Source organism: Leuciscus leuciscus, assembly GCF_965113295.1.
Source record: "Leuciscus leuciscus genome assembly, chromosome: 10".
Taxonomy (NCBI): domain Eukaryota; kingdom Metazoa; phylum Chordata; class Actinopteri; order Cypriniformes; family Leuciscidae; genus Leuciscus; species Leuciscus leuciscus.
In genome coordinates this window covers 14,908,929-14,928,722 of record NC_138734.1, presented here as the reverse complement: position 1 = coordinate 14,928,722, position 19,794 = coordinate 14,908,929, and the positions used below count along the sequence as shown (strand labels likewise).

General features: G+C 36.1%; 1 protein-coding gene and 1 long non-coding RNA gene across 2 annotated transcripts in view; both read right to left on the bottom strand.

The window, feature by feature from the left end:
* mafa (MAF bZIP transcription factor a) overlaps positions 1-19,794 on the bottom strand; it is a 170,681-nt gene that overhangs the window by 116,190 nt on the left and 34,697 nt on the right. The gene's annotated exons all lie outside the window — the stretch shown is intronic.
* The window catches only part of LOC309507360, a 5,632-nt gene continuing 1,272 nt past the window's right edge, over positions 15,435-19,794 (bottom strand). The window contains exons 1-3 of the long non-coding RNA XR_014209125.1: positions 17,723-19,794; positions 17,207-17,241; positions 15,435-15,744 (exon numbers count right to left, since the gene is read on the bottom strand). The exon at positions 17,723-19,794 is cut by the window's right edge and continues 1,272 nt beyond it. This is a non-coding gene — a long non-coding RNA (uncharacterized lncRNA). The remainder of the gene's footprint in view (positions 15,745-17,206; positions 17,242-17,722) is intronic.

Genomic DNA, 19,794 nt, shown 5'->3' with positions numbered 1-19,794 from the left:
CCTGCTCCAATTAATTAATTACACTCTCAGAGAAACGAAAGTATAAGGCAACATTCTAACTAATCCAGAGGTTATAAACAATCATAACTTACAGTATGTTGTATGGATAGAAATTAAATAAAACATATTTTAGGGATATTTATTATAAATGTTCCAGTTGGAAAATAAACTTGTATCCTATCTTGTAAAATAAAATAATAAATAATTGAAATAGTCTTTCCAAGACTGCCACATAAAAAATAAAAAATGCACTTTTTCAATACTGTAGCCTTTGCTTGATCAGATATGTGACATTTCTGTCACCTTTTTAGTAAAAAAAAAAAAATAATAATAATAATACAAACCGGTTCTGTTTCATTCATTAGAAACGAATCATAGTCCAAGTGAATCTGTATCTGGGCCACATTCCATTAATGAGTGACCTCTGAACTAAACCTTCATGCTGGTGATACACTTGAGCCACTATACAATTTCACACCTTATGCAAAGGTTAAGTTGGTTATCACTTATTGAAATTAGATTAGTACAAAATGACTTAATGTTGCTCAAAAGCTGTTCATCTGCTGAGCGTAAATACTCTCAGAGGGAGTAAACTGTTATCCTGCTTGTGCCCTCTGGAGGTGCCTGGTATCTGTCCAAACAATGATAGCTCTTTTCAGGGTTTCCTCTGCAAGGCCAAATAGCTTGTCGTACTAAACAAACACTGCAACCCATTTATCTGCCAAGGATTCAGACACAGGCGAACTTAACTGAAAGCAGGAAGAAATCTCCATCCTGTGGTGGAGATGTGCACCTTTCACTGAGGTAGAAGGAAGCAGTGGAGGAAGGTAGATGGTATCTAGAATGAGGAACCACCAGGTCAGTTTTGCACAAGAAGGCCCTGCTATACAAACATGGGATAATGACCACAACACTAGTTTGGGAAGAAGCCACATTCACCTAAGAGGCCATCTGACTGGACAAACATTACTTGAGATGAATACAGCGTCTTGGTTTTATGTGTTTCCTGTCCTTGTGACCTGTTAAATGCCATTAGAAGGCTGCTGCATCTTTACAACCATTTTTTTTTACAATCTTGGCTGTTGCAGGATGCAGGCGTGCAGCCCTAGAGAACACGTGTCAGCCCTGCGGCAGTAGAGCTTGTAAAAGTATAGAGGTGCTGAGCCTTTGATGCCCTCATTATGGAGCATGGCCCGTTGCTGGAGGAGATAACCAGGATAGGGCTTTTCCTACCCTCCAAACTAGTTCACCACCAACAGGAAGTTATTTATTCTCAATGTCCCGTTTTGTATGCAGACAGAGGATACTGCTGATGGACTGATTGTGAATCAAGGAACAATGGGTAGACAGTTTTTTGTTTATTTCATACATAGCATGAAATACTTGCAAGCCTGCATAACACATAAACTTAACGTATAGCTCAGCTCCTGAAAGCACAGTGCTGGATCGGGCCCTGTTCACCCGCATTTCCATCAATGAAATGGTCCTGTGTCAGATAAAACTGGTATTGCAAAAGACCCTTGCTAGTCCTCTAATGTCAGACTTCTGCCCAGCAAAAAATAATAATAATACAAAAATATTTTTTTATGTAATCAAATAAATAAAAAATTCTAATTATTACAATTATAATTTTATAATAATAATAATAAAAAAAATATATATATATATTTGGAACAGCCCCGCCCCCTCACCTCATACATATTCATACAATTTTTAAACAAAACAAACCACTTTTATGATTTATTTTGCATAAATAAATGTTGCATTATTTTGCCATCAATGTTCAATAAAAACATTGAACACTGGTTTTGACTATGGGTTATTTAGTGAGTTGTGTCATCATTCAGCTTGCAGGTAAGTGGAAATGCGGATTGGTTCTGAAAGTGGACAAACACCAGCCCCATTTGGGTGGAAAATAAATATCTTGCAACCTCATTACCAACCAGGCCCAAGGGGTTCGCTTTGGTAAGGTCTTCTGTTCCACATTACCAAACAAAAAAAACAGCATCACCGACATATTTACTTATTGTCAATGTTTTTGACGTTCAACATAAAATGCTCAAAAACCTGATTTGAATGTCTTGGTAGATTAGCCTCCTACATAACTGCTATAAAATGTTACATTGTGGAAAACAACAAAAAACAACAACAACAAAAAAACAAGTCTTTCTCATAGGGATTCCACTGTTTGACCCAGCCTTCACCTTCAACAGGATTTGGGTGGGCTATTATTGTGGCTTTTCCCTGAGACCTGGAGTTTTGTTCTCTTCTCTGAAAAAATAAATAAATACAATTTTCATAGGACAACCTATTTATTGGCATTTAAAATACTGTCACTGACACCGAAAAGCTACAAAGTGGCAAAGACGCGCGCATGCCGGAGGCAAACCGATCCCTCACTTTAAAGAAAATTATACGCCAAGCAATAGGCTTGCAAAGACTCCATCATAATTAAAAATTATCTGATTTATGCCATGGAGAGTCGTTTTGAGACTGCCCCTCTAAATAAAGACAGTTTCTCTCCTCGAACAATTGACTAAAAACTGTAAAAAAAACAGGTACTATGTACCATAAGTCACTTGTAATTGCTATTAATTAATTAATTCATTAATGTAAAATAGGGTTCAATTTGTTAACATTAAGGAACACAACATGAACTAACAATGAACAATACTTTTACAGCATTTAAACTCTACATTCATTTGTACATATAATAATAAATTTTTAACATTTCAAGTTGTAGAATTGAACATTAGTTGTAATGTTTATTAATAGCGAAGAATGAACAATGAAAAGTAATATGTGTATAAATTAGCATTAACCAAGATTAATGCTAAATTCTCTAAAAAAAATAAAATAAAAAAATAAACTGTATTATCTTATAATTGAAACTGTTACAGAGAAAGATGAACAATATGAGTTTTTCAGACTCAAGAAGGTGGATTGGATTTTAGCGGTCTTCATCGCCATGGTAACTTACGCCACACCGCGAATCTGCCCCGGAGTGGGTTTTATTCTGGGTTAGAGATTGCAAACCAAAACTGGACCAATCAGTTGTGAGTAAAGTGGCATCTATCTGATGCAATAAATCCACTCCCCTTGCATCTCTCGAAATGTAGAGATAAAATTGCATGTCTTCTACTGCTAAATATTTATTATATTTATAATATGTTATGTTAATTATAACTATGTATAATACATATAATATATTCATATAATTATTATATTAATTGAAAAATAATATAAAAATTTGCATATATATATAAGCTTTTAAACATTAAACTGTGTTCTCTTTTGAGCTCTTTGTGAACCTACATACATTATCTATGATACACATGCATTGATATAGTCAGTGATTTATTTCAGCTGTATTCTCAAACTTACACTGTAGCAGCGTTTATTCCTGCCTTGTAAATGCATTTAAATTCTCGCGAGAGGTGAATTAAACTGGCTGTTCACAACATGTCACACTTTCTAGAGTTAATCACAAACTCTGGCTCAAACCCTGAGTTGCTGAACCTGACCTAAAGTAGGTTGGATTTGTACGGTTTTACCATCTCAAATCTACTCTGAAACTCAGAGTTTGTTCAACTAGCATCATGCAACAGGCCTCTGAAGTATACTACCACAGAAAAAAATAAAAAATAAAATCCTAATTCAATTAAAAACTGATAATATAACGCAGAGTTTAATATATGTTGAAATATATGGAATATATGAAACTTTTGAAACCACCCATACGAAAGCATGATATACTTATGACTTATTTTTGCTGTTTCCTGTGATTAATGGGGTTTTGATAGATCAGCAGTCTTTTATTAGGAACAAAAGAATAAAGGCTGATTGTGGGACTCTGAGGGCAGGTGGACTGTTGCGTGTGTGACTGTGTTTTGTGTGTGTGTGTGTGTGTGTGTTCTGCACCATGCGTCTAAATAGCAAATATGCTTATAAATCACAATGATTTGTGCTGGGCAGCAGAATGGACGGTAGAGCGAAAACTGGCCAAAAGAATAAAGAGTTATCATATTCATATTCATTTTGATATTCTGTTGTAGTCTTGTATACTATTCACACCACAGGCAGTATTTTTCACTTTAAAAAAGCTCTTATGTTTTTCTTCGATACTTACAGATCTTTTTTCCTTTACATTGTATTTATCAAACTGTGTCTGCGAGGGCGACGTGAAAGCAGGATGAGGCCCTTCCTGTTGCCGAGCCCATTTCAGGTGATAATATAACGTTGCTTCTTGCATGTTATGCGACACTTTCAAAAATAAATGAAACACTATTATGTGGCACTAAAAGCGTGTTCAGTTTTATCTGAAACAGATCGACATGAATCTGACAATACTTTATTGCAATGTGGTTGTACGCAAGTTAGAAAAGAGATTAAAAATGCTTGAAGATGAAGAAACATAATGCACCTACCTAAGTTGCCTGGCAACTATTAATAAAAAAAATAAAAAAAAACACAGTTAGGATAATTAACTTAGTAATTAACTAAATAACTTAAAGGACAAGTTCGGTATTTTACACTTAAAGCCCTGTTTACAGATCGTATCTGATGAAATAGAACGGTTAAGATTAAAATTTGGACACATGCTGCTGTCCCGAGAATTTTAGGTTTATTTCGCTTTTGTGGACCTATTTTGCCAAACGCGTCACACCCGTGATTCTTCCGTTGAGAGCTTGGATAATAGACACTCCAGCCCAGTTGGTGGCGATAATGCACCTTTGCCAATTGCAAGCAAACCACGGGCATTTCATTGAATACACAGAAGAAGCAGAAGAAGAAGCGGCGGAGTAATACCGTAAAGGTGCTGCGGTCTCACAGCACGTCCTAGTAAGTCAATGGAGTTGGACAAAAACTACGATAAAACCTGTTGGAATGCATCTTTTTCAGCGATTTTTGAGGGAACATATCAGTGAGCACCCCTGACCACTCGGTGAGTTTCACGTCTTTGTAAACGAAAGTTTAATGTGTTTTTAGGTCGGAATCTTCCAGTGCATATAGACAACCATTGTGGGGGTGGGGGGGGAAGCGAAATAAACCTAAAATTCTCGGGACAGCAGCATGTGTCCAAATTTTAATCTTAACCGTTCTATTTCATCAGATACGATCTGTAAACAGGGCTTTAAGTGTAAAATACCGAACTTGTCCTTTAACTTAATATGTTTATTAATTATTAGCTATTAATAACAATGTTATTAAATATTAATACATTCAAATTTGGGTGTTGGTGTTATATAAAGTTCACAGCGGTAACCCATTGTACTGTAATTCACTGCCTTTGGTGACATACTGTTTTATTTTATACTATAAAAAATATAGCTGGAGTAAACTACATATTATGAATTTCAAAGAACACCATAATGTACAAAGAAAAAAAAAAAAAGATAATTTTGCTGTATGGGAGTTTCACAGCATCAAACAGCATATTTAATGTCACTACACACAGGTTAAACACACAGAAAGGAACCTCCAGAGGATATGATACAACTTTCATAAATTCTTTCTCTCTCTCTCTCTCTCTCTCTCTCTCTCTCTCTCTCTCTCTCTCTCTCTCTCTCTCTCTCTCTCTCTCTCTCTCTCTCTCTTTCTTTGTCTATTCCCTCAAGAGCATTAGCGTTCTCCACTTCCCCCCATCCTGAGCTTTCTGCAAACTAGCACTCTCACTGTCTATTGAAAGACACAAGAAAAATATCTTTAGCCATGACAGAACCATTCCAGTGATGAGGGCCGGAGCACAGAGAAACTGTTGGTTGCAGACTATCCACAATATTTATTTTATAATCCTGAAGTGTGACACATGCACAGCCATAGTTCTGGTTAAAAAATAGTTAAACAGATTTTTTTTTTTTTTTTTTTGCGTTTTTGGCAAGGTGAGGTTCATGCTTATAGGTCAAAAACGTGGAACGGTACACTACAGGTGCATCATATAACATGTTTAAAGTTTTTAATTAATGTATAAATTAGTATATGATGTAAAAAGCGTAATACTATAGAGAGTGGGCAGAGAGTGGAAGTGCCGGAGGTGAGTGGTTTTTAGCATGTATTGTGTGGTTGCTTGGGCATTTCTTATGTTCTGGTCCCTACATATGGTTAAGTTTCCTCCTTCCAGTGTAAGTCTACGGTATTTTTAAACCAATTTATCATCTTGTAGGCAAATATTGTTAGTCTTAACTACCCGTAACTGTTTAGAAAAAACATATGATTTGGGGTTTCATTCATGCCCAGTTTGTGCTACGTTATATGCTAAAAGTTAACAATTAGGGTTTTAACTTTTAGCAATAGTAGCAGTCATAATTGATTTAGTAAACGGCACTAAATAACAGAAAAAACTCAGATCAATTCAGACAGAAGCCATGCCGACCACAGACTAAATATTCTACGAATGTCTTAGGATGTGGTTGGCCAAGTAGGCTGTTATCGATGGTATGTGTGCACCATGCGTGTGTGTGTGTGTGTGTGTGTGTGTGTGTGTGTGTGTGTGTTTAGTGTGTTTACAGACAACATGAAAGAACTGAAAAAAGAAAAGAAAAAAAAGAGATAATTAAATGAAGCAATCACAGCAGATGAATCATCACACAAGTGTCATGTTTGGATAATTTACCTTTATTTCACCATTATGTTACATGTGTGCTCTGAGCGATATCTCTGAGCGCCTCAGCTGCTCTGCGACTTTCCGTGTTTGAGGGTGAGAACAACAAAGGAAAGAGAGAGAGACAGAGAGAGAGAGACAGAGAGAGAGAGAGAGAGAGAGAGAGAGAGAGACAGAGACAGAGACAGAAGAGTGCTCCATCTAAAGCCTCAACCACATCCTCTAACACATCTGTCAGTAGAAACTGCGCTACCGAACTAAACGCTCACACACACACACACACCTCTCGTTCTATTTCTTCCTCACACACACACACACTAACACTGTGAGTTCCGGGAAATCACATTAACATAAGTGTGACTGTTAACAAGCGGCCGCTAATCATTCACCATCTTAACATATTCATGGTTGGAAGGAGTTGACTCAAGGCATCACTGCACCTCTATCTCAAAGCAAGCTGAAATATTCCATACACAAGCATTAATATATAAAAAAAAAAGTTATTGCATAGATATTGTGGGGATACTACTGAGGAGGAGACAATTTGTCTTATAATGTGAATTTTATTGGTTAAACAGTATATGATGGACAATTTATAAATCACCAATAATTTGTACCTTTTATTTATTTAGGCTACCTTTTATGTGTACAATTGTACATTTTAAGTAAATAAATAAATAAATGTTCTCACACAACCCTCACTTTAGAATACTGAAAACAATGCATCAGAAATTCTACAAAACTTCTTTTGTGTTTTGGGGGATTTTTATTTATTTATTATTATTTTATAAATTTTCACAATTTGATCAGTCAATTTTCTTTTCTTCTTTCTAATGCTGTATAAATGTTTAATAGTAGGAGATGTTTAATCTGGCGGGCTGACAGTAGAGGTCAAGACGGGGGCTAAGAGAAGAAGATTTGAATACGGCACATCAAAAGAGAAGAGATGCTCTCCGGATACCATTTCCAAAATCTGTGTCACTGTCCATTTGGTGAAAAGCAAAAAATAGCGTGGAAATGGATTAAGCAGAGAAGTTTAATACTTGGGGTTAAGAGTTTGTTCAAATCCCTTCCCCTAACTATGAGCAATGGTATGATGGCTGTCTTCGCTGTATAAAAATGAACAGATCAAACAGACTAATGTTTCAGTTTACAGAAACAACTCAAAAACTGAAGCAACATGTGACTAATTCATTTAACATTTTGAGTGAAGCATAAAGAAAAAAACCTGTCAAGGCGTCTCTTTAGATGTCTTCAGGGGGGAAAGCTCTTTAAAAGACTTGAAATGCCTCTGTAGGGTAAAAGACAATAGGTGGCATGAATATAATGATGTTGAGAAGGCCCTTGTTTGCATCATGTTTTATACTCTGAGCATCCCTTGATGCATATCTCTTTACACGCTCACAATTCAAAAAGCTAGACAAGACAACAACCTATTTAGATGAACTTCCCACAAGCTGAAGCTAGTTTATCAATGTTTACTTTCATGCAGTCTTATAAAAAACGTAGACGTCTTATATGTTTCATAAAAAACAACAAAATATTTGGACAAAAAGCTGAGAAAATCTCTTTTCAAAGACAAAATGATTTTATCACTTGTTTCTGCTTTTTTTCCTTTTCTTTTTTTTTCAGCTTTTTTTGCCTGTGTTTTAAGCCAGAGATTCTCTACTCTTTCAGAAGATGCGTAATATAGCGGCGTCTACCGTATAACAATGAAAACGCGGAAAGTCGAAAAATTCCATCAATGGCGGGGAAGCCTGGTCTCATAAATGACAGAAAATGTCAATGCCGGGAAAAGAGTTAAGGGCACTTCCCCAGTCACAAGCTGTTGTACCCCTAGATGTACAAGTTTTGCATATTCTTTTCTGACTGTGTTGATAACATAATAATAGGCTGTCTTGAACATAATAATAATAATAATTCACAGCAGTCAGGGCTCACAAAAGTACAGAAGACATTAGCACAAATGTGCAATCTTTGAAATCTGAATTTATTTCATTTAAACTTTTTCCAAGTTTGCAGCTGATCTTTTAAGCTCATGAGAAGGTCAAGCTGGTTATTGTCTGAATTGATACTATAATAGTTGTCAGAGTGTCCAAATTCTAAAAGGAATTTAAACTAACCAAGAGCAAGGGTGTCCAATCCTGCTCCTAGAGGGCCACTTTCCTGCAGAGTTTACCTCCAACACACCTGCCTGGAAGTTTCTACTGACCCTGAAGACCTTGATTAGATGGCTCATGTCTGTTTAATTAGGGCTTGTGCTTAACTTTGTTGGAAAGTGGCCCCCCAGGAGCAGGATGGGATACCCTTGACCAGGAGCATCCAGAGACACCAACCCAAAAAAGGTTTAACAAGTCCTCTTGTTCTTTCTGCATTATATCAAAGCAGTCATCCAGACCTTTTTATGTTCATGTTTCAGTGTTTACTGTGTACACTTCCCGTATTCTTGCTACTTGGCAACCTTGTAAAATTGTCCCTCTGTGATGCTTTCCGCAGTGCTTTTTTTTTTTTTTTTTTTTTTTTTTTTTTTTTTTTTTTGTGGAGGTCAAAGTGGTGCATCGTGTTTGTGTTCATGGGGTGTTGGATCCCTGAGGAAAGTTATGTGAAAGTGACTGTATTTTTACACAGAGTCCTAATCAGGCACAATAACGACAAGTAACACTACATTTTGTCTTCTGATTATTAGGCTTCATGTAATTTACACAGAACTCACTGGACGGAAATCCAACTCGTCATGCATATTAAATGTTTAAAAAATGAATGAGGCATGCTTTATTGTCATGTAATATCCAACACTGTAAAAAAATATTACATCCCCAAGTCAAAAATTTAAAGTGACCGATAACATCTAAATTTTTCAATTAGTCTGACGTATTATTTCTCATTGAGCCAATGTTAACAGACTATTGCAACAAGAATTTCACTTGGGCCAATTGAAAAATGTAGATGTTATCGGTCACTTGAAATTTGTGATTTGGGAGGGTTAGACATTTTTTACAGTGAATGTTTCTTAATTTCCTCAAACAGTAACAAAAAAAATAAAAAAAATAATAAAAAGAAGAGATAAAAAAAATCAAAGGATGGCATCTATAGAAACTTCACAGAAGTAAAAAAAAAAAAAAAAAAAAATCAAAGGTATGTGTTCTTAGTTTTACATTCATTCACAGCTGTGCAGTGCATTGCGAATGCACAAGAGTGCGCAAATAGAGGGAACTAATCCACACAATGTTCTGTTTTGATTGTTCAGGCTGTGATTTTGTTGCATACTGCAGCATTTCTGCTTTCAGTGCGGACAGAAAATTTGCTTAATGGTGGAATATTATTGTGTCACGCCTAGTTATGACACTGTATAAGGTGTTCAAGGTGAGTAAACAATAGTGACAAGCGAGTTTGACAGAGACAAAATTCTGGAAGATTTAAACAAGAAAGAAGACAGAAATATGCCATGCTTATTTGTATACATGTCATCTTGAAATTAACATGTCCTCAACCATGCACGCATCAGACACAAATGCATAACTTGTGAAATGTTTGAATTGTATCTAATTTAAGACGCACTAGAAGAGTCTCACACACACTTCCAGCTGTCCCCCGAGGGCAAAGCTGGACAACTCAGCCGAGGCTTTTTATGACAAATATTGACCCTCTTGCCAGGGTGCGCCGCAAAAACTCTGCCCAGACAGACAACAAAAATAACTGTAACTATATCACAACTTCCTGCCAGAGGGAATGAATCTCTAGATATGAGCCCGCATGGAGGCTATTTCTGTCCGCAGCGGGCTGCAGCGCTGCATGCAGGAGACCCAGGCGCAGGACCCTTCCCTGGAGATGTGTGAGTGTGGGAATGTGTCAGGATGCTGCAGATTACCGTAATAAGAGTGTATAAAGGTTTAGGGGTGTAAGACCGAGCGCTAGTACAAGTGTAATGGACTGCCAGCAATAGTGTATGTGTCAGAAAACAGCGGCATTGATGGATTAGGAGAAGAAAACTGGAGGGCTGGTGGGTGTGTTAACAGGGAAGAGAATTACAGTAGGAAACTGGGGTGAGAAAGGTCACATTGTCTGCAGAAAGATATAAAATACCCATCCACCTCTTTTGTTGTATTTCAAATATTCCAAAAGCAGATGAACAGCTCACAAACTCCAGGGAGTCTTTACAATATTTCATTTACACACACACACATACAGCGCACACCCACATGCACAACACCACATGGATAGGGTTCAAGATTACAATCTTACAGAAAACTTAAGTGAATTTGTGCGCACTTAAAAGCTTTCACGCTGATTATTTACAAGTGTGCCCTCTACCCCACCATATGCTGCAGATTTTGTTTAATTATAATAATACTGGAGTCTTAGTCCAACAAACTCCATTTAAGTAATAACTATATTTCTATAATGTTCAGAGCATTTTTCTTAAGCCCAGACCCATTTAATTAAGCCAAATGTCAGTTAAGAGGCTGTTTGAAATATTAAGTGCATCAGGAAGGGGAGAAATACGTTTAGTTAGAAATCTAAGAGATGTGGCTGGTTTTGCAGGGGGAGCACTTGCTATGGCAGAAGCTTCATTGCTGGTTTAAGAATTAGAATGTCTTTCATTTTGTGAAGAACGGTTGAGGTTTCAGTGGGGAGTTGTATAATTCACTGTTCAATTACAGGAATCAGCAGTCAACCTGACAATCACACTACAATAAAGTGCACGGTTAAGCAAAAATACAAAACCATTCACTCCAAAAGCGTAAAAAAAATGTAAATGAAAATGGCAAGCTATTCAAATGCGAGCAAAGCGAAAAGGCAAAACGCAGAATATGAAACTTCACACCAAGTGTGAGAAAAAAGGCAGTGTGAAGTGAATCAAATTATTCCCACCACGGACAAAGCTAATATTTGTAGGTCTGATAAAAAAAGTGAATACGGTATGAACACATGACCTGTGGTCACACATGGTCTGTGACACAAATCTAAGTAAATTTGAGTAAAAAAAAAATTAAATAAATTATCCTTGATGTAAACAGGCCCATTAGAAGTGGTTTGAAAGAGAGTGACAACGAGAGAAGGTAAAGGTTCAGCCTGACCTCGCAAGCAAAACTGAAAGAAACGAAAAAAGACACAAAGGAATAGTGAGATCTTTGAGGTGTATGCTAACTGCTCTTGTTATTAAATGTCTGAAAAATCCCTTCTTCCCCCTCATACTTGATTTGCTTTCAACATCAGAGGGACACATTTCAATTGACCCTTTGCAGCGAGTTTAATTGACAGGCGATCTGACCAATCATAATCCCCTATTCGCCGAATCCGCCATTTTTGTCCGACAAAGCAGTCAGGAGAGTTAGTAGATTAACGTTGGAGGATTTAAACTTGAAAACCGGTGTGTACTGATGTCTTTCCGCGGTTAAAACAACATTCCTTCTTATGTTCATTTATGTTTATTTGATGCTATAAATTAACTAGAAGGAAGAGATGATCGGTTCACGTGCAGCTTTAACTGAGGCTCTACAGCGATCTGTCAGACACATTTAAGAGACACAAAACGGTCGGCTATTTATTGTTTAAATTTCATTAAAAAATTACCAAATTTGAAAGTTGAGACTTTGTTTCATATCAAAAGTAACCTGGTCTGTCCTGTCTGTCAGCGTGTTGTCAGTGTCCTCTCTGCTCCGCTATGTATGTTTCACTGCGTGAGAACATGGTGGGGCGTGAGAGCGACGTGGCTTGTCGGACATAACTAAAGGGGGCGGGTCTTTGCGAACGGTCAATTGACACACATCAAATTCAAAGCAAGAGAATGTTTAGACTACTGTATAGAAGCTGTGGGCTCTTCACTGACCCCCGTGTTTTCTGGGACTGAAGTGTTTGTGTATTCTAAGGGCATTATTAAAGCTGAGCGTGCTCTTAAAAAATGCATCCTGCTATAAAACTTACAGCAGCCCCACAAAACAAGGCCCATTTACTACTGAAGAAATGCTCACGCATTTGTTCAAGTACACATGCATTGCTTTCTTACAAATTGAGATTCACTTTTTATACTGTATTCTGAACATTAGGTTAGCCTATATACTATTAGGTGCTGTACACTGGTAGACTATGCTACTGAACAATTGCCATGTAGTTATTTCACTTTATGCATTTGGATTTTAGATTGTAACATGTTTATGGACAATGCTGTATTAAATATTTAACTTGAAATTTGGGTGGTCATACACACAGACACGCACGCACACACACACACACACACACACGCACGCACGCACGCACGCACGCACGCACGCACGCACGCACGCACACACACACACACACACACACACACACACAGTGTTCGGTAGATTACTCACAAAATGTAGTCAATTACTGAATACAAATTACATGACAATTTTAGTTAGTAACTTAATCTAGTACATTACACATTTTTTATGTAATCTGATTTCTTTTAGATGACTTTTTTCCTAACTTGTTTATACTGATATAAAAATACAAATAGAAAGAACATCAATTCCATTCTTTATAATCAACAACATGAAGTACATTAAACATTACATTACATCAGGGTTTTCCAAACTGGGGTTAATAAAATCTTAAAAATGTTACATTAAAATACATAAATCATAAAAATAAAAAAAGATTCAACTTATTTGTTTATACTTTGAGGCTTCTTCATTTTAAGTGTAATTATAGCCACCTAACTAGTGGCATGTCTGTGTGGACAGTTCCACAAACCTTTGAAGACATTACGAACATATAAGCAATAGGCTTTTATTTATTTATTTATTTAGAAATGGACATTTAAAAGATAACAAATGGAGAATAAAATAAATTATTAATACAGTAATATACTGCTATTTTTAAACACTATATTCATATATTATGTAAAAATCATGTAACCAATAAAAACTGTAATTTAAAAAGTAATGTAATCTAATTACAAATATTACCTTGAACTGGGGACCATCTTGCTGTGAGGCCACAGTGTTATCATGCTACTCTATTATCAAGAACATGATATTATGTTACAGGAAACTATCTGTTAACAGATTCTTTGAAGAACCAGCACAAAGATGGTTTAAGGAGCCACATTTTTTGTAATGGCATTCTCTGTTGTAGAACCTTTTAATTTTTTCAAGATTAACTACCCAATTTTGTTGTTATTATTATTATTATTATTTTATTTTTTTCATTTTGTCATGAGTCCCCAGGCTGCTCTGACATGTTTTTTAGACAAACACAAAGGTAGATCTTGCGGGTTGACTATGATGTCTCAAAGCTGGTCAGGTTAATTGTTTACTATGAGTGTGCCTCTGTGGTAATCAGCAGTTATCATCTTGATTTTGTGGTTTTCAGGATTGAATCTCTCTAACCATACTCAAAGACCCATGACCCCTTCTCAGAAAGAGTGTGGCAATTTTATGAATAGACAAATACTAGAGATTTCCTTTGCAAGTCCCCTGCCAGTATGCAGGGACAATTCCTGATATTGTTAACAGAATATTATGGATTTGGAAAATGTTTTCTGGTAACAAAACATGCTTAAAGAAATAGAGTTACATTCATATTTCTGTCATTAAACATAAATAAGCTTTAGGTAGCATGCTAACTTCAACCCGTTCATTAAAATTCTCTGTCAATTGTTACTTTCCAAGGACAGCAGTTGGTCTGAAAGGGAAAACAGACCATAGAACTTTATGCCAATGTTTGATATAGCACCCCTTGTGGCAATGCTGAGAATGCAAGCTTGCTTAGCAAGAAAAGTTTACATTCATATATTTTAGAGTATGTATTGGGCTTTTAAAATGCATATATAGTTAGAACACATGATTTTTCTAGAATTATGCTCTATATGGTGAGTTACAGGAACATTTTAGTATATTTAGTATAACTATCTTTTTTTTTTCTTCTTCATTTTATCTATGAATAATCTGTACATCTGTGTGTGAAAGACCTAAACAGACCCTGCATGATGGGTGATTAGACCAAGAATTTACAATTATTATTCACAAATCCACAAATGAACTTATGCAGATATGGAGAGACATCATATAGTCTTCCTGCTTTGAGCGCGATTGGAGTTGAGGGGGTTGGGGGGAATGGAATATTAATTTTCTCTGTGAAAAGATGATCCCCACAGGGGAGTGGGAATTTCTGCACAGTCTGCAGTACACTGGTTCATATCTGGAGGCGTTTCTCTGGGCTGGGGGGTTCTTATTAGACTCTTGGAAACAACAAAAGAACTTCTAGATCGGACGTATGGTGGAGGTTGATGCTAGCAGGTTATCTGTTAGTCCTGTGTAACACTCTGCAATTGTGTTTTATCATTAATCACATTATATCAAACTACAATTATTTTCTTATTTTCTCTTCAAGCGTTTTCATGTGAAATCCCACATAGGAGACCCACATACTTACCATATTGATTTATATTTTAAATATATATGAACCCTTTTAAAGTTATTTAAGGTAAAGTCATGTTGATTTAGACACGTTTTGCCATTGAGATTACAGGGGGAAAAGTGTCCCAATCAACCTGAATTCCCTCCGATTATTTGTGGTGTTTCGTGTATTGTATAAATTGGATATCAAATCTTCCCGTTTTACCATTTAAAGAAATACAATAGAGAATAGGTTGAACAAGGGTGAAAATCCACATAGCAGTACATTAACATGGTAACACTTTGCAACATGGTTCATTTGTTAACATTGGTTAATGTATTAACTAACATGAACTAACAATGAGCAATACATTTTGTTACAGTTTTTATAAATATTTGTATTTGTTAGTTAGTAAAAATACGGCTGTTCATTGTTTGTTCATGTTAGTTCACAGTGCATTAACTCTATTTAAATCATGTATTACTAAATGTTGAAAGTATACATTAAGATTAATAAATGCTGTAGAAGTATTGTTAATTCTTAGTTCATAGATCTCTAAGGGCAAGTAAAAATGTTCAGTCTTGGACTCAGCTCATCATCCGGAGCAGTCTGGAAAATGTCTTGAAGAGTGACGCACACCGGTGGGGGTTTTCACCCAATGCATCGTAGGTTATTGAGTACTCTTGGATTTCCTCTTCCACCCACTCTGATCGCTTGAGGCCCAGGTCCAACTCAGTGATGAGTGCTACACGTTCCACACATACGTATGTAAATGTCTCCTTGAAATGGTAAAAACATCACTTGCTTATTCATGCCCTGACCTATGAAAATACACTTCTTATACTTTGTTATATCTATTCTGGGTCAACAGCATTCATAACGGTAAAACAATGATTCATTCCAGAATAGTATTAAATGTCAAAACTACACCATCTTAAATAACTCACTAAAGAAAATCACTAAAGACTCCATGAAGTCGCTTAATGAATGCAATTTTCTTTCATGAGTTGATGTATTTCCTCTTAAAACAGAAAGTTGGAATTTGACATATCTTCCTTCTTTTAAACCGCCTTCCCCCCTCCTTTTTTTTCCTTTTAATCACAGCTATGAGCCACAATTTCCTATTTGATATTGCTAGACAGAACAGAATATGGCATAATTTGGTAGAGATTTACTCATTCTAGAGAAAATTATTTGAGGCAAAAATAAGAATTTTGAAAGACGAGCCACCAATATTTTTGGCCTAAAAATATAAAGTCTGTACATTTTTAATATGCATGTCTGTTAAATGTTAATTTTGTCAACTTTTAACATTACACTAGCATATAGATAGCCTAAAAGCCATAACACTTGATTTTATGAAGTAAAATTGACACCACAAAGTTTTTAATAGCAGGGACAGGCCATGGATTTTGCCATTCTGTTTTTGCAAATGTATTTTATGGAAAGCTCACAATACTTTCAAAGTTTAGAGTTTGCATATGACATTTATGAGAGAAGTAAATGATCATTTGTTGTGGTTTTACTGCTGGAGTTTGTCTTAACAGGCGATTATAATCCAGAATGTGGGTTTGGACACAAAGATGCAATGCGCTTCAAATGAAAAAGACGATGGAATCAAAAGGCAATGTGAACATTCAGAAGAGCTTTGGTGGTTTCCTCTTTAACGGCACCCATGAAATCAACATGCCACACAAGTGTAGAGCTGTCTAGCCTCTAACAGTGTGTGTCAAAACATTTCCTGTTAGAAAATATGTTTTTTAAAATAAAATTCACAAAAATGTTGGAACAAATCTTTGCTGTAGCAATCAACTTCTGCAGTGAAGACAGAAGATGGGTTTAAGGCTGCAGCTTTAAACCAACACCAAGAGCTGCAAGTACTCAAAAGCCTTTTTGACTGCAGTTCACTGTCCATAAACTGCGAAAAAATGAAAGTTTATCCTTCCAGCTGTCAAACTCAAATGGTGCTAATGCCATAATACTTGAGTTATGAGACACACCATTTCTTTTCTAATAATAAAATTGTTAGTGCTCACTAATAGCATAGCAGGGGCCTGCCAAAAGTCTGTTTTGCCGGAGAAACTGCACAAATCTACGGTGGCTCACTGGGTTCAAATCATGAAGCTTGTGCTATAGAACAACAAAATCTTTTTTTATATGTTGCCTGTAGTGTACAACTAAATCATTCTTTCTCACAAAATGCATTTGTGAAAAGTTTTACTTAGACTATTGTGAAGTTACCTTCAGTTGGGATGGGCAGGATCAATTTTGAATATCTATAATAAAAAAATAAAATAAAAATGCAGATTTACTTCAATAACTAAAACAAAATCACAAATAGATTGATTTATGGACCCAAGTGATTTATGAATGTGACTATTTAAGTTTCTTTAACTTTGCACTTAGCACTCAATTACAGACTTTTAGTTTGACAGTTTATTTTTCTTCTCATTTTGTATTCCATCAGCAACATCTGATTACTTAGTCATCTATTGTGTTCATTTAGCAGATTTTCAGTGTATTTTGTTCAAAAAGTGGTAGCTAAGACTGAAAGAAACCGTATGACCAACAATTAAAGTCATAGTTTTTGTTTCTATGTGAAAAGAAAAAACTGCATCATAAATTTTACATTTGAAAAAGTACAGTAATATACAATTATGCTAACAGATATATAAAATGAGGTAATGCTAAGTATGCTAAGTATACCAAGTATACCAAGTATACTTAAATATCTTTAAGAGATTTGATGCCACTAACCTGAAAACCTTTGGCAAATCCACCTGGTACTATGTAAAAATTACTTTGCCTATGGATTGAGTAATGCCAGCCAATCAGACTCAAAGTGACAAATGTTAGTTCTTGCCATTTTTGTGTGCAATACTCTTCAGACAGTAAGTGACTGGACTGTGGGCAGGCCACGGGCGTGCCATCTGAAGCTACGAATATATAGCAATTACAACAAGATGTAGATCCACAGCACACATATAGCAATCTTTATCTCTGTTTAAAATGAATGAGCCACTTAGAGTGACTCAGTGAGGCGTGAGCTTTGCCTAATCTTTTTTCTTATATTTCAAGAAGAGGCAATTTTCTGCTAAATGTCATTACAATGTTTTTGCACAAGTATACCAGCAAAGTGGCTCCATTAATTGTGGTTGGTTTTGAGGAGATAATTTCCCTCTGTTAAGCAGGCTGTAAAAACACATGGCTTAGAGTGTAATTACAGACGCAGACGCAGGGAAATTTATCTGCTGCTCAAATATATTATGAAGCCGGGAGTCATGTAAAAATTCATTTTCCTTTTGAAGAGCAGTTAAGCACATGCCGCACGTCAGCTCACCCAAAAGAGATATGGGTGATGTCGTTCACACTCAAATGAACTGAGAGCATAAAGTGAGTTATTAAGCTGAATATTTTAAACAACAAATTAATAACACAGAGGATGAAAGGGGAGGATGAAGTGCAGAAAGTGACATGGTGCTCAAATTTCAAGCTAATTTCATGGATAAAAGTGCACTCACTATAACATATTGAAATATGGTTAGTTGCTGTATATGTTGCTTGCTAAAACATTTATGTCGTCAGAATACAATGCTACTTTTGGATGCCTGTCAGTGGAGAACCAGGCTTATTGCCAGCAAAACTTTAATCACTTCCACTGTTATAAAGCACACATAATCCAGAAAGTAAAACTTTATTTTAATGTTTTTGACCATGGAAAGTTTTTTAGAAAATTGATGAATTTCAGAACATTCTAGAAAGCTTCTATATAATTAGATGCTATGACTTTTTTTTCCCACCAGTTCTGGTAGAATGCATGTACAGAACAAGACATGGCAGGCTGCTAGATTCCCAGCAGGAGGCCACATAGACTGCTCCAGGAACAACATTCTGCAAATTTATCAGAAAACTGCAAGAAAACATTTATAGCTGAATTTATCGGTTTTACCGAGGAGAAACTAGAAATACCTCTGTAAACCAGTACTGTCATACAGAAGAAGCGTGTGTGTGCTTACAACTGTGGGTGTGTCTGCATGAACAGTGAATTAATATAGTTTGGCAATTATGTATTTGGCATGAGGGTGTTCAGTTTAGACTGCTGAGACGACCAGTGGCCTGTTTTCCCGTGCACAGCTAAAATAGACTCTCACAGTGGACAGCCACTCAGGCTCGTCTATTTACAGAACACACACACACTGCATATGTGCACTGTTGCCAAGGCAATTTGTGGACACATATTCACACTAAAGTACATGAAAATGCACCATTTATATAATGAAGTTGCAAAAAATCGTATTTCTCATGTATTTAAACTATTAGCAAAAGATTGCAACCAAGTTCTGCAGATGCACTGAATGGTTGGTACAAAATAATGTAGAGAAGCATGGAAATGGGAGATAAGGAAGATGCATGTCGTGAATCAATGATAAGTGGTAAGTTAGAGTAAAAAAACAACAAACTATTCAGTAAAGTGATGTTAACCTACAGAATGTACCTAGCTATTGAGCATGTGAAAGTGAACTATTTCACAATAGTCCTATCTTCCGATGTATATACTGTAACTCCATTAACAGTTTCAACAATTCAATTTCATTTATACTCTAATTCTTTTCTAGTATTGACAACTTAATTAACAAGATCTCAATCACACATTCAGTTCACAACAAGAGCAAAAACCTTATTTCAAAAACATATATAACAACACAATATAAAAACTTAATACATAAATAAAGAACAACACATAAATACCCATCATGGTACTGCATTGTACTATAAAGTGTGAACCAGACACAAGAATCTGACAAACAGCCCAGAAGAGACTGTGTTGA